This window comes from Symphalangus syndactylus, chromosome 8 (assembly GCF_028878055.3).
Source record: "Symphalangus syndactylus isolate Jambi chromosome 8, NHGRI_mSymSyn1-v2.1_pri, whole genome shotgun sequence".
In the NCBI taxonomy this organism is placed as follows: Eukaryota; Metazoa; Chordata; class Mammalia; order Primates; family Hylobatidae; genus Symphalangus; species Symphalangus syndactylus.
Window position 1 is genome coordinate 58,230,210 of NC_072430.2, and position 16,789 is coordinate 58,246,998.

The following is a 16,789-nucleotide window of genomic DNA, read 5'->3' on the forward strand; positions in this document are numbered from 1 at the left end:
TAAATCTGCGTTACTGAATATAAAAGCTTTCACTTGAGGTACCCATTCCCACCATCCTTTATGTGATCTCCTACATTTAAGTCAGACCACCTAAATTGAATAAAAATGTAACCAGCAGTCATCAACATAGTTGAAATATAAAGCCAAAACTGAATAGCCCAAGAGATATTCACTGTTTATATTATCTGATTCCTCATGGTGTTACATGTGCATAAATACAAGTCCTGAAGAAAGGAACAGAAGGCCAGAATGAACATCTGGAAAAATGCATGAAAAATCTGCAGTCCATTCACCTTCTAATTTCATTTCTGTTCTTTGCACCCACCCATTCTTGTTCTATGGCACTACATAGGTTTATAGAAGACAATCATTATTTCACTCTGCAACATTAACTCATGAAAGTGAGATTGCAGGAGATTATAAAACTTGAAAAAAAGGAAGCCAATCCAATATTTTTTTTTACCTGAATGAATATTTTAAGGTAACTGAGAGCAAAAAAGCTCTCTTCCTCTCTCTTTTTCTTACTCTGACCATCAAGGAAGACTTAGAAAATGCTATTGTAATTATAGGTTACATTCCGTAATTTCTTGATACCCTGGAGTATACAGAAAATGAAAAGATAATGTTTTACCTTGACAGACTGAAACGGAAAAACCTTCTGTTGATGGGATCTCTCTGGAATGTAATGATTTGTGTGATTGCAATCACAGAGCCAGCTAAAATAGCATGTGAATTCTCCAAAGTTTTCCTTCTGTCAAGGAAGGAACATTTCCATGAAACCACCTTTATCGCCTAGAATGGCTGCCCGCTATCCAAAAAGAGCTTTAAATGCCAATTAAGTAACCAGTAACTTTGTCTAAATGTAGAGCAATTAGAACCATTTTCAAAGTTTTGAAAAATTGTTCTAACCTTCCCTTTGCTTTGCCAAGATTAGATGGAATCAAGAAAATAAGCAGCTTGGAGATGAATAAGACTGAATATTTGGTGAAGTCTCCTTAGAGACATAGATGAGTCAGAACTATTTTCAAAATTAAAATACATCTGTACCTTCAGAGCAATTTTTAAATTTTTAATTATTATAATTAACTGGGGAAAATGGGATGCCGTGATCACAGATTATCTCTGCTGTAAAAAAAAAAAAAAACAATAAAAACAACAAAAACCCAACTAATCCAAACCATCAGGTGTGGAGTTGAACTAACCCCATTTGTTTGTGTGGAGTTCACCATCCTAACATATACATGCAAGGTTCATCATTTTTATTATTTTTCTCTACTTTATTTCTTATTCCCACTTCCATTCTCTATACCACATGGTCACCTTCTTCAATGTGCTTGATATGTGCTCTTTTGTATGACTAGATACTTACAAGTACACATTTTGTATGTGTGTATTAACTTGCACAAAGGCACTGTGGTGTAGACAGTGTTTTGTTTCTTACTTGTGGGACAACATTATGCCTTTAAGATTTACCCACATTGTTCTATGTGCATCAAATGTGTTGCTTTTGCGGTGTGCATTTGCCATTTTCTCTTCATGATTTCCCAGTGTAACCTCCAATTCCTCACTGTAACAAGAGATGTTATGATGAATATCCTTATATAGTCTTTTTATGAGTCTATAGAAAGACTATAAAAGAATTTCCTTAGGATTTGAATCCAGGAGTGAAATTCCATTGTCATATATACATTCTTAATTTTGCTGAGTACTTTATTACCTACTCTTGCTTTCTAGGACAACCAAGACAGTTTACTCTTTCACCAACAGTATGTAAGAGTTCTGTCTCCCCACCTTCTCATTAATATTTGATAGTACCTTTCTAGTTTTTGATGATTTAATGGTCATAAAGTGGCATATTGCTTTAAAATGTTGAGATTTTGGTATATTCTTTTGCAGGAAAATTGAATACATTTTTGTTTGTGTAGGTTAGTTGCATTATATTAGGTAAGAACATGTTTCTTCAAAATTTGAGAATGAGGAAGAGAGTATACATGGATTCTCTTAAGGGTGTCAAGACAGACATGGTGGATGCTCAGTGTAGAGTCTGTTTTGTCAGCCCTTCCAATGATTCCATGAGCTATTCATACCCTTTAATAAACCTCTTTCTGCTCAAAATAGAGGGGATTCTGTTGTTGTCAACAAAGAAGACTGGCCCATGTGGTAATTGGTATCATAAATGGTTGAAAATCTTCAAGGAGTAAAATGGGAATCTAAGATTGCCTATTCAGATAGGTTAAGTTTGAATACAGTAAAGATCTGGTCCTTATTATAAGACAGGTCCCTGCAGGATTTTATCCATGGGATTTTATTTTTCCATATACATTTTCAATGGATTTGATAAAAGCCTCAAAAATACTCTTGGATTTATTATTAAAATGACATTGGATTTATAGAACGATCTTGGGATAATTCACATCATTGCAATATTAAGTTGTCCATCAATGAATACAGTACGGTTCTCTATTTAGGCTTTCTTTTATGTCCTACGATAATGTTTTTAAATTTTCTCTATAAAAGTTTTGTGGATTTTTTTAAAGATTATTTCCATTTCTGGGTGCTGTTCATTCCTCTTCTAGTACAGTAACAGCTCTGCTTTGATAGCAAGGAAATTATGAAACATTTTAATGTTAACCATTATAACCACATTATATAACCAGTATAAAATAGAAAAAGAATGGCAGAAGAAAAGTGTTTATTTTCTATAAATACGTACCTCAGATTTCTTAAAATGCTCTTGTAGATAATGTATTTCTGCTGCATTATCTAGTTAGTTATTGCTGGTGTAAGGAAATATCATGGGCTAAGAAAACCCGCTACACTCTCTTATTAGTTCTAACAGTGTTTCAGTTGATGAAGCTTTTTCAAATGTAAATGATCTTATTGTTTTCATTTCATTTTACTTTCTCCACTTCCAACCATTAACCTCTTATTTATTGCCATATTTCACTGGCTAGGATTCCAACACTATGTTGATCAGGATCGAAAGTAGAGAAAGTCTATTTTTGTTCCCAGCCTTAAAGAGAATGCATAAAGGGAATGCACAATAATCTTAAGAAATATTAAAGACTACACAATCTGGCCTCCCATTTGCTACCCCAGCCTCCTCTCTGAGGCCTGCCTATCCCTGTACTCCAGCACTCTTCTTTTTTGAAACTGTCTTCCTCAGTTGTAAGTACTTGTTCTTGGAGTGTGGAACAGGGGGAGGTGGGGGAGTCCAGGGCCAACTCAATTGTCTGCACTTACTTTATTCCTCCCCATTTCCCCTGGGCTCAAACACTGCCATCGTGTTACTTACACTGATCTAGGTTTCTCTTTTTGTCTCAAGTTGTGACAGAGAAGGCAAGATCCATTCAGGGCCCTCCTTTTTTTTTAAATTAATTAATTACATTTTATGTATGTATGTATGTATGTATGTATGTATGTATGTATGTATTTATTTATTTATTTTTGAGACAGAGTCTCGCTCTGTCGCCAGGCTGGAGTGCAGTGGCAAGATCTCAGCTCACTGCAGCATCCGCCTCTCAGGGCCCTCCTTCTACACCCACGCTTCCTCTATCTGTGACCCCCTGCCCTTTCCTCTCCTAGGCTATCATTTCAGCTGGAACCTGGGAACCAGCCAACTTCTGTCTCCTCAGAGACTTTTTAGTTTTTCCAGTATCTTCTTAGATGTACCATTTTCCTTCTCACTTCTGTGTTGTCTTCAGGATTGGGTTTAGAATAAGGATCCAGAAATTCCATCAAGTAACATCTTAAATTTTTGCTGCCTGTTGTCTAAAAATGGAAACAACAGAGACAAAATGTGATTGACAATTTGTCAATGTCACAAACTATATGGCCAAACTGTGAAACACTATCTATGAAATACTGTGAGAGTTGGTCTAAGACTAGAAAGGAGACTGAAAGATGGCTCATGGCTTCACATACCTTGAGCCAAAAAGAGATTTCCTTAGTATCACAGTCCTGAAAGACATTGATATGGTTTGGCTGTGTCCCCACCCAAATCTCACCTTGAATTGTAGCTCCCATAATTCTCACATGTTGTGGGAGGGACCTGGGGGAGATAATTGAATCACGGGAATGGACATTTTGCATACTGCTCTTGTGATAGTGAATAAGTCTCATGAGATCTGGTGATTTTATAAAGGGGAGTTCCCCTGCACAAGCCCTCTTGCCTGCCACCATGTAAGATGTGACTTTGCTCCTCATTTGCCTTCTACCATGATGGTGAGGTCCCCAGCCATGTGGAGCTGTGAGTCAATTAAACCTCTTTTCTTTATAAATTACCCAGTCTTGGGTATGTCTTTATTAGCAGCGTGAGAACAGACTAATATAGACATGTTCCTTTGCTTAGAATGAGAATAGCAGAGAAGGTGATTGCAGCTGAAAAGTAGCTGCACTGATAGTCTATTTCCATACGTCTAATATATAATTATTATTCTATAAAGGCTAGAGATTATGAGACAGGGAAAGAAAAAGAGGGAGAATGGCAATGGCATAGAAAATCTGCAGCCAGAGATTGTTGAGATGAAGTAAGAAAAAGAGGGAGGGTAGCACAGTGTAGAAAATCTGTGGCCACAGATTCTCGATCTCAAATAGCAAAAACTGAGAGGGACATACTCTCAAGGAAAGGAAACTGCGGAATTTATGACATGGCACTTAGAGCAAACCCAAACCAAAGCTTCAGACAGTTCATCATGCCCCTTGCTTGTTCCCTACACTGTTCTCTAACATGAAATTAGTACTTCTTAAAGAAAAGTACTGATATTGGGCCTGTCCATAAATATTTGGATATAGGTGGAGAGGAGGAAAGGAACATAAATAAAAGACAGAATAGTTCATTATCTCAAAACGAGTACAAGGCCTGGCGTGGTGGCTCACACCTGTAATCCCAGCACTTTGGGAGGCTGAGATGGGCAGATCACCTGAGGTCAGGAGTTTGAAACCAGCCTGACCAACGTGATGAAACCCCGTTTCTACTAAAAAAAATACAAGAAATTAGCTGGGCATGGTGGCACATGCCTGTAATCCTAGCTACTCAGGAGGCTGAGGCAGGAGAATCGTGTGAACCTGGGAGGTGGAGGTTGCAGTGAGCCGAGATCATGCCATTGCACTCCAGCCTGGGCAACAAGAGTGAAACTCCCTCTCAAACAAACAAACAAACAACAACAACAAAAAGAGTACAAATAACATTCTATTCCTCACTGTCATATAATAAAAAATAAATATTTGGTCTTTGTCCCCAGTTCCTGATACATAGCTCCTAAAACCCTTCAAAACTCTAGAATGTCTTTTGTGTGCTAATGAGATGACTGGTGGTTGGGGATCCCTAGATAGCTTCAGGATGGGGACTGGTGACCAGGAATATCAAACCTTGATTAGAAGCTTGGAAACTTCAGCCCCACTCCGCAAATCCAGGGAGGAGAGAGGATCTGGAGATTGAGTTAATCACCAATGGTTAAGGATTTAATCAATCATGCCTATGTAATGAAACCTCCATAGAATACCTAAACAACTGGATTCAGAGAGCTTCCAGGTTGTCAAACGCATTGAGTTGCTGGGAGAGTGGCTTGCATGGAGAGGGCATAGAAGCGCTATATACCGTGCCCCATTCTTTTCCCTATGCATCTATCTCTTCCATTTGTTGTTCCTGAGCTGTATCCTTTATAATAAATCAATGAATGTAAGTAAAGTGCTTTTTTGAGTTCTGTGAGCCATTCTAGCAAATTAACTGAGGAGGGGGCCATGGGAACCCGTAATTTGTAGCTGGCTCGTCAGAAGTACAGCTTGGAACTAGAGCTTGCATCTGGTGTCTGGCAGCCTTTTGGGACTAAGCTCTTAAACATGTGGAGTTTCAGCCTAACTCTGGATAGTTAACATCAGAATTGAACTGCATTCTAGGACACCCAATTAGTGTCCAGAGAGTTGGAGAACTGATTGTTGGTGTGGCAAAACCTACACATTTGGTGTCAGAAGTGTTGTGAGTAAAAACTCTTTGGCCTCATGGAGACCGGAGACTTTTGCTGTTGGAGTCCCTCACTTTATGTGACTCCAGGCCAGCTCTCTCCTGCGGGATCCACATCCACTCCATGGGAAATGCCCGCCTTGCCTAGCTTTTCCCCAGGCTGCTTTGTCTTTCCCAGGTATGAGCTAGCCATGAGTACAATGGGTCCCCCAACTGCAGGTCACATATCCTCAAAGGTACAAATATAGCTCACCTCCCACCCCTCCAATCAAATCTGTTTTTGTAAGTGGAAAAGGTATCAAGTGAATATATCATTAAAAAGTTAAAATATTAAATATAAAATTTGATTTTATGTGGGCAAAATATAACCATAATTGTATGGATTCAAAAACCATAAGGAAACTTCTAGTACTATAAGCAAATAGGCAATTTTGATAGCATTTAGTATTTTTTTAATTGGGTAAAATACACATAACATAAAATTTACCATTGTAACCATTTTTAAGTGCACAGTTCAGTAGCATTAGATACATTTACACTGTTTTGCAACCATCACCCCCATCCATCTCCAGATTATTTTTCATCTTCTCAAACAGAAACTTTATGTCCATTAAACAATAAAACCCTATTTTCCCCTTTCTCCAGCCCCAGCAACTACCATTCTATTTATATCTACGAATTTGACTATTCTAGGTATTTCATATAAATGAAAACATTTAGCCTTCTTCAAATCAAATAAGTCACATTTTATAGGAGTCTATAACCTCTACTTTGCACAATCAACATTGTTCTTATTCTCTAGGCTGATTCGAGATAGATTTATTTTAAACCGTAACTGGTTAGATGTGACCATTATACATTGTGGGGTTTTTTTCTGGGACAAATAAACAAGTCATTCTCAGCTTTGAGTGTACTAATACTAGTATAAAATTTATTCTGGATGGAAAAACATAAACTGAAGGAGAAAGTGAGAAAGCACAGTTATGCACAGAAAAAAGGATCACAGAAAAGATCTAACTGACAGAATTCAATAACTCTTTCAGAGAGTCGTGCAGCTTTTAATTCAATCAATAAGTAAGTGTACCAGCTAGCTTGAAGCCACAGGGCTGAACATACCTTCTTCCTTCCAGACAAGGTATCTGGCTTTGGATCACTACCTAAGCACATCCATAAGTCAGAAAAAAATATATATATAATCATGGGTTTGTTCTGATTCTTGGTTTGGAAATTTTCAAAAACCGAAATTGTTAAGAAATAGTAAGATGATATTTCTCTTTTTTTTTCTTTTTTTTTTTGAGATGGAGGCTCACTCTGTCACCCAGGCTGGAGTGCAGTGGCACGATCTTGGCTCACTGCAAGCTCTGCCTCCTGGGTTCACACCATTCTCCTGCCTCAGCCTCCCGAGTAGCTAGGACTACAGGCACCCGCCACCATGCCTGGCTAATTTTTTTGTATTTTTAGTAGAGATGGGGTTTCACCATGTTAGCCAGGATGGTCTCGATCTCCTGACCTCGTGATCCACCTGCCTCAGCCTCCTAAAGTGCTGGGATACAGGTGTGAGCCACTGTGCCCAGCCGATATTTCTCACTTTTAAAATCGATTTGCTGGCTTTTCATAATAGATAAAAACTTCACACTTAAATATTGTTCCAGGGTAGCCTCTTATAATTTAACTTTGTTTAGATATAATTTTGAAAGATATTATTCACTAATCATCAATTGTTTAATAAATTCCTATCGTGTATTGGGCACCATGCTGGTCACTGGGGTAACAAGATACTACATTCAAATGGTTCATGAGGGACAGGATAGAGAGGGGCAGGGGAGGAAAAGAAAGAGGAGAAGGAAAAAATAATGTGACAAAATGTTAACAATTGAGAAATCTGGGCAAAGAGTAAACAAGATTATTTTGTATGATTATTGCAACTTTACTGTAAGTTCAAAATTATTTTTAAGATGCCACAAAAACAATAAGAAAATAGGATATAAGTGATCATTGGCAGTTATTAGAAAGTTGTGTTATGAAAGAGTCTTCCCATCTTATTTTTTAAAGGAATAATCACTCATCGTGATAATGGGTATTTAGAGGAAAATGGTGTTCCATGGCCAAATAAGTTATAAAATATATACTATGCACCTCTCTTGACAGTCCACTGTACATTTTGTCATATTCATGAATCTGGGAAGTTCCACTAAAAAACAGTTGGAAAGAAAGTAGATGGATCTGAGAAACAGTTGGAAAGAAAGCCAACTACCTTATTCTGTTTATCTGAGGATATCACATGTAATTGACCATAAAACTCTTTTTGTGAGTGATAACTATTAAAATAGAAATTTCAGAAATGCCATTGTAAGATAGAGAACATTATCTCAATTTGTGTGCATACAAATTCATTTGGAAGAAGCAGCCTGTTTGTACTGTTGTATATGCTGGTGAATTTATACAGATAAGAGTTCCAGTTGGTTCTCAGATACTTTTGTGTGCAGATGAAGACATGTGGCCTCCCTTTTAATTAGAAACTCTTCACTCCAAAATGCAATATTTATTAAATCTCATGTTGAGATAAATATTTTTTATTTACACAATTTTCCAGGACTAATTGCTGTGTTTTTAGAAAAGCCTTCCACTAAACTCTAATGAGTAGAATTAAATGAACCACTAAGATAAAACAAATCATCAATTCAGCTACCCATCGTGAATCAGTTGATCTTGAAGTACCTGATGTAAATGCAAGATCATTGGCCTTTTGCCCAAGATTGCTAGAAGCAAGATTATCCAGGTAATCAATCCTTGCTCCCCTTCAGTTTTTCATGAAATTTCCCCAAATGTAAAAGGTGAGTTCACATATGGCATCAGATCTTTCTTGACACTAATAATAAAATTCCAGTTACATTAACTGTCAATATATGTTTCTTTATGATTGCATCTAGGCCGGGCATGGTGGCTCACACCTGTAATCCCAGCACTTTGGGAGGCTGAGGCGGGCAGATCACGAGGTCAGAAGATCGAGACCATCCTGGCTAACATGGTGAAACCCCGTCTCTACTAAAAATACAAAATAAAAAAATTAGCCAGGCATGGTGGCAGGCGCCTGTAGTCCCAGCTACTCAGGAGTATGAGGCAGGAGAATGGCATGAACCTGGGAGGCGGAGCTTGCAGTGAGTGGAGATCACACCACTGCACTCCAGCCTGGGTGACAGAGCGAGACTCTGTCTCAAAAAAAAGAAGAAGAAAAAAGGAAAAAGAAAAAATTGCATCTACATAATTTGAAAAATTCTACCAAATAGTTAAGAAAACTTTTTGTTTCATAAAAAATGTTTAACAATAGTGCTGAGCCACCATGCCCAGCCTAGATGCAATCATCTTATTTCTTAAGTGACTAAACAGTTCTTGGATGTGAAATCAGAGAAGGCTAATTTTTAAAGTCCATAAATAAAATGAATTTAAGTGTATTCAGATGTTTCTTATTAATTTCAATATTCTGCTTCCTTTTGCATGTACATTTAGGGCAAAAGACCAACACCTGATCAAAAGTGGAAAGGCTAATCCAGTTTTGTAAAGAATATAATGAATAGTCCCCACAATGCTACATAATTGCTAGTAATTATAAAAATATTTCTTAACTAAAGTAGGATTTCTTTATAATTATATATGTCAATTCATATAACAGAATACAATGGTTGTTAAAATGCAAGTATCATCTAATAATGCACCAATTCTTATTTATTTTATTAACTGCATTGTTCAAAAAGTAAATATATGAATGTAAAATATGGTATTATGAAGCAGTCAAAATCAAGAAAAAGAAACAGTACCAAATATAAAACATGATATGGCAGATAGACAAAGACTCAATATACTAAGTTTTTATTTTTAAATTGGCATATTTCTTCATAATTCTTGACTACTAAACTCACTGTACTGGATACACTGTCCTTTAGCCATATAAAATAACTATCTTGATTTCCATATTAGTCCATTCTCATACTGCTATAAAGAACTACCTGAGACTGAGCAATTTATGCAGAAAAGAGGTTTAATTGATTCACAGTTTTACAGCTGTACAGGAAGCATGGCTAGGAGGCCTCAGGAAACTTATAGTCATGGCAGAAGGGAGAAGGGGAAGCAAGCATGTCTTCACATGGCAGCAGGAAAGACAGCAAAGGGGGATGTGCCACAGACTTTTAAGCCATCAGATCTCATGAAAACTCACTATCATGAGAAAAGCATGGGGTAAACATCCCCCATGATCCAATCACCTTCCATCAGGTCCCTCCCTCAACAGGTGGGGATTACAATTCAAAATGAGATTTGGGTGGGGACACAGCCAAACCATATCATTCCACCCCTGGCTCCACCCAAACCTCATGTCCTTTTCACATTTCAAAACCAATCATGCCTTCCCAGTAGTCCCCCAGAGTCTTAACTCATTCTAGCATTAACCCAAAACTCGAAGTCCAAAGTCTCATCTAAGACAAGGCAAGTCCTTTCTGCCTATGAGCCTGAAAAATAAAAAACAAGTTAGTCCTTCCAAGATACAATGTGGGTACAGGCATTGAGCAAATGCTCCCATTCCAATGGAAGAAATTGGCCAAAACAAAGGCGCCTGCAGCCCCGTGCAAGTCCAAAACCCAGCAGGGCAGTCATTTAATCTTGAAGCTCCAAAATAATCTCCTTTGACTCTGTGCCTCACATCCAGGGCACAATGATGGAAGGGATGGGCTTCCAAGGCCTTGGGTTGGTCTGCCTCTGTGGCTGTGCAAGGTACAAAACCTGCAACTGCTTTCATGGCCTGGCATTGAATGCCTATGGCTTTTCTAGGCACACAATGCAAACTGTCAAGAGATCTACCCTTCTGGGGTCTGGAGGATGGTGGCCCTCTTCTCACAGCTTTACTAAGTAGTGCTCCAGTGGGGATTTTGTGTGGGGGCTCCAACCCCACATTTCCCCCTCTGCACTGCCCTAGTAGAGGTTCTCCATGAGGACCCCACCCCTGCAGCAAACTTCTGCATGGACATCCAGGTGTTTCCACACATCCTCTGAAATCTAGGCAGATGCTCCCAAACCTCAACTCTAGCCTTCTGCATACCCACAGGCCCAACACCACATGGAAACCACTAAGGCTCAGGGCTTGAACCCTCTGAAGCAATGGCCTGAGCTGTACTTTGGCCCATCTTAACAATGGCTGGAGTTTGAGTGGCCACAATGCAGACTGCCATGTCCCAAAGCTGCACAGAGTAGCAGGTCCCTGGGCCTGGCCCATGAAACCATTTTTCCCTCCTAGGCCCCCAGGCTTGTGATGGGAGAGGCTGCTGTGAAGGTCTCTGAAATGGCCTGGAGGCATTTCCCCCATTGTCTTGAGTATTAATATTAGGCTCCTCTTTACTGAAGCAAACTTCTACAGCTGGCTTAAATTTCTTCCCAGAAAGTAGGTTTTTCTTTCCTACCCCATGGCCAGGGTGCAAATTTTCCAAACTTTTATGCTTTGCTTGCCTTTTAAATATAAATTCCAATTTCAGAACATCTTCTTGCAAATGCGTATGAGTGTATTTTGTTAGAAGCAGCCAGATCATATCTTTAATGCTTTGCTCTTAGAAATTTCTTCTTCCAGATACCCAAAATCATCTGCCTCAAGTTCAAAATTCCACAGATCTCTAGAGCAGAGGCACAGTGCTGCCAGTCTCTCTGCAAGCATAGCAAAAGTGACCTTTACTCCAGTTCCCAATAAGTTCCTCATCTCCATCTAAGACCTCCTCAGCCTGGACTTCACTGTCCATAACACTATCACCATTTTGGTTACAATCATTCAACAAGTCCGTATAAAGTTCCAAACTTTCCCTCATCTTTCCATTTTCTTCTGAGCTCACCAAACTGTTACAACCTCTGCCTGTTACCTAGTTCCAAAGTTACTTCCAAATTTTCAGGTATGTTTATAAGAATTCCCTTCTTCTCTGGTACCAGTTTTCTATATTAGTCTATTCTAATATTGCTATAAAGAACTACCTAATGCTAGTTAGTTTATAAGGAAAATAGGTTTAATTGACTTACAGTTCAACAGGCTGTACAGGAGGCATGGCTGAGGAGGCCTTAGGAAACTTACAATCATGGTGGAAGGAAAAGGGGAAACAAGCAACTCTTCACACAGTGTCAGGAGAGAGTGAGTGTGAAGGGGGAAGTGCCACACACCTTTAAACCATCAGATTGTATGAGAACTCACTCACTATCATGAGAACAGCCTGGGTGAAATCCACCCCCATGATCCAATCACCTCCCACGAGGTCCCTCCCCCAACATTGGGAATTGTAATTCAACATGAGATTTGGGTAGGGACCCAGAGCCAAGCCATATCAATTTCTTTGGCTAATTTTGTGACATGGATTATGTGAAATAATAAAAAGTAAGAAAAGACAGAAAACTAAATGTAGAGAGACAAAGAACTCAACATCCTCTGTGACCCAAGTGACAGTTTTTTGTGAATACTAAAATATAAAATGACATAATTGTTATTTCTCATAGTGGATTGTTATGTAGAAAATGCTAATGACTTTTTCCTTGATTAGACTGAAGGTAAAGAAAATAAGTTTTCATTATTTACAGAAGAACTACAAGCCAGAGTTTATTTCAATTAATTGAAACATTTTAAAATCACCTGTCATTCTTTCCTTCATTCATTTAATCCAGATATTTGCAGACTGCAGCCTGCAGGCCAGATGTTGGCTTTTATAAATAAAGTTTTACTGGGACAAAGCCATGCTTATTAACTTACATATATTCTATGGCTGCATTTATACTTTAATAGCAGAAGTGAAATACTTATAATGGGATTTTTGTGGTCAGCAAAGCCTAAAATATTTACTACTAGGGACCTTTACAGAAAAGGTTTTCTGGCCTCTGATCTAATCAGGCTTTCAATCATTTGTTATCAATTAAAAAATGTTTGCAGAGTCTAACAGACATTGGTCTCAGTGCTAAGAGTACAACGATGGGGCGGGGCACAGTTGCTCATGCCTATAATCCCAGCACTTTGGGAGGCTGAGGCGGGTGGATCACCTGAGGTCAGGAGTTTGAGACCAGCCTGGCCAACATGGTGAAACCCTGTCTGTACTGAAAACACAAAAATTACCTGGATGTGGTGGTGTGTGCCTGTAATCCCAGCTACTTGGGAGGCTGAGGCAGGAGAATAGCTTGAGCCCAGGAGGCAGAAGTTGCAGTGAGCAGAGATTGTGCCATTGCACTCCAGCCTAGGTTACAGAGCAAGACTCCGTCTCAAATAATAATAATAATAATGATAATAATAATACAATAAACATAAAGCTGCAGTTTCTGCCCCCATGGAGTTGGTATTCTAGTGGAGGAGACAATTAGACAGCAATGGCAACAACAGTGTAATCAAGTCTAGAATCAGGAAAATATAGCAGATTATAGGAACACAAACTGTAGAATGAAGTGGGGTATGGTAAAGGTGATCCTGGCAGAAAATGATATCTAAACTGAAATATGAAGGGTCAATAGGAGTCAGTCAGGAAAATAAGACCTAGGAGGAAAGAAGGAGTTTGAGTTAGGCTGTGAGCATTGCAAGGAGAAGGAATACATGCTGAGTCCCAGGGATAAAAGAAAGTATAGCATGAGTGATGTTCAGTCTATCAGAGCAAACGGTTTTAGAGGGTAGTAATGAAAAAGAGAAGCAAGCAGGATCCAGATTATGCTGGGTCTTATAAGGAGTTTATTCTGTGGAAAATGGAAAGCCATTGAAGGATTTAAGTTATAAGAGAGAGACAATCAGATTTGTATAATATGAGTGATTATTTAGATGTCAGTATGGAGTTTGGAGAAGAGAAAGACTAGGATCATAAATAGCAATTAAAAAGCTGTTATAGACACTTCGGGAGGCCAAGGCGGGCGGATCACGAGGTCAGGAGATCGAGACCATGGTGAAACCCCGTCTCTACTAAAAATACAAAAAATCAGCCGGGCGTGGTGGCAGGCGCCTATAGTCCCAGCTCCTCGGAGAGGCTGAGGCAGGAGAATGGCGTGAACCCGGGAGGCGGAGCTTGCAGTGAGCCGAGATTGCGCCACTGCACTCCAGCCTGGGCGACAGAGCGAGACTCCGTCTCAAAAAAAAAAAAAAAAAAAAAAAAAGCTGTTGTAGAGATGAGGCTCCCAGCTATTGCCAAGTGAAGAGACTGGTAAATCCTCTCCCTAGAAAGCAACTATAAAGCTGGACAAAATTGGCAAAAATAATTATTTTAGCAATCTGGAAACGAACAAAGGCGTGGAGCAATCTGAGAAGCATTTATATCTGAAAATCTACTTAACTTTGGTTAGGAACACTGGAAGTCTCTGGTGTTCTGAACTTGGGCTACTCCCGTATCTTCCCACACTCAGCCAACAAGGAGATTTTCCAGGGCAGGGCAGGTCATAAAAGACAATAGTTTTTCTGACTGGTGAGGGGCTCACTCCATTTGGTGAAGTGGGAAAAGCCCACACTCATCAGTGATGTCAGTACAAATGAAAATCCCATACAGTGGTGGACTAGGGAAGGCTCACTGTTGTACTAGCCTGGAGTTGTAGTCATGGTTGGAGAAGGCATATTCTTTGCTTAATTGTGTTCATGTGCAGAAGATAATGGAGAAAACTCGAACTAACTACACATGCCTGGCCAACCCTGAAGCTGAACACATGTGTCTAGAAGACGCAAAAGGGTCCAACAGAGTAAAAGCCTAGGCATGCTTGAAAATGGCATAAACTTTAGATGATCCTTCCTTTGCTCACACACAAATTTATCAGCTTGAAGTGGATGAGGACAACCTCTATCCAACCAATGTCTAATCAAAGCAACATAGACACAGGGGCATCTCCAAGGAAGCAAGCTGAAAGAAACCTAAAATATGAAATGAAATGAAACAAAGAAAACATTAAGCAGAGATGTCAGCAGTCACAAACCACAAAGCAAACAGATTTCATAGATGTAGCCTAGGTAAGTTACTCAACAAAGAAACAAACAGAAACTCTCAGGAACAGGCTGCAGGGAGAATAAAAATCAGAATCCAGAGCTGCTTCAACATATTATATAAAATGTCCAGATTTCAACAAAAACAATGAGACACAAGAAGAAACAGGAAAATGTGACCAATAATCAGGAAATATAGCAGTCAAAGTGTTCCCGGGTATTGGATTTAGCAGAAAAGACTTCAAAGAAGCTAACATAAATGCTTACAGAAATAGAGAAAACCATGTTTAACATATGACAACAATGAACAAACAAATGGAGATTCTCAATCATAAGACAGGAATTTTTTTGTGTGGAAATTTTAGTGTTGGAAGCACAGTAACCAGGTTGAAAAATTCACTGCAAGTATTCAACATGAGATTTGATATGGCAAAAGAAAGAATCAATGAACTTTAAGATAAATCAATATAAATGATCAAATCTGAAGAAAAGAGAGAAAAGAATTACTGAAGAAAAATGAACAAAGCCTAATAAATATGGACAACACCTAGCATACCAACATATGTGTAATGAGAGTCCAAGAAGGAGGGGATAGAAACAAACACAAAAACATTTAAGAAAATAAAGGCTTAAAACTTCCCAGATTGGATGAAAAACATTAGTTTACACATCCAAGAAGCTCAATAAAGCTAAGCAAGATAAGATACCCATACCTAGCTATATCCTAGACAGACTATTAAAGGCCAAAGACAAAGATAAAATCATGAAAACAGTGAGAAAAAGGTGATTCATGTACAAGAAAACCACAATAATAGCAACTGACTTCTTTTCTGAAACAATGGGGGCCAGAGTGCAGTGCAATAACAAAATGCAGAAAGGGAAAAGAAACCCTCTCAACCAATAATTCTATATTCAGCAAATCTATGCTTTAGAAATGAGTGTGAAATTGAGACATTCTAAGACAAAGATTGAGAGAATTGACTGCCAACAACCAATGTCTTATAAGGAAATACAAAAAACATCAAAGGAAATTATTTAGACTGAAAGAAAGTGATTCCAGATGGTGACTCAAATCCACAGAAAAAAATGAAGAACACCAGAAGTGGCAAAATGTGGGTTAATATAAGAGATTCCATAAATATGTATGTTCTCATATCATCTTTTAATTTGCTTAGAATACACAGGATAGCATAAAGCAATAATTTTAACATTGCATTTTGAATGTATTACATATATGTAAGATATGACAATGATATCACAAAGGAGTGAGTAGGGAATAGGGTGATATGGAAGCAAAGTTTCTATATTTTCTTGGAATTAAATTAGTATTAATCTATAGTACATGTGGTAAGGTAAGATGCATATTTTAATCACAAGACTAACCACTAAGAAAATAAATTAAAAATATAAATTTTAAAAAGCAAGGAAATTAAAATGGTAAATTAAAAAATTATTTAACACAAAAGTCAAGGAGGGATGGAAGAACAAAAAAATGAGTAATATATGAAAAACAAATAGCAAATGTAAATCCAAATATATTAATAAATACATCAAATGGAAATAATCTAAACACCCCATCAAAAAGGCAGTGACAGATTTGATAAAAAGCAAGATCCAAATACATGTTGATTACAAATAATAACAACATATATAATGTGTAAGATACTGTATGTGAGAGGAATTGGGAATACAGGAAAAGGACATAATCGATGGCAGTATTCCTCGAATCTTTTTATTCATTCAATGTGTTTTAAGGTTCCTACCAATAGAAGCAGGATTAGCATTTTGACCTTTCCATCATCCTAATCTAGCCCTATAACTTTATGACTTTAAAAACACAAAAGATATTGTGGCTGTGAAAGATACCATAATTAATA

At 38.2% G+C, this 16,789-nt stretch overlaps 1 long non-coding RNA gene across 1 annotated transcript in view; it reads right to left on the reverse strand.

The window, feature by feature from the left end:
- Nucleotides 1–1,244: 1,244 nt before the first annotated feature.
- The window catches only part of LOC129487824 (uncharacterized), a 143,398-nt gene continuing 127,853 nt past the window's right edge, over nucleotides 1,245–16,789 (reverse strand). Inside the window, exons 7-8 of the long non-coding RNA XR_008659468.1 lie at nucleotides 3,673–3,771; nucleotides 1,245–1,567 (exon numbers count right to left, since the gene is read on the reverse strand). This is a non-coding gene — a long non-coding RNA (uncharacterized lncRNA). The remainder of the gene's footprint in view (nucleotides 1,568–3,672; nucleotides 3,772–16,789) is intronic.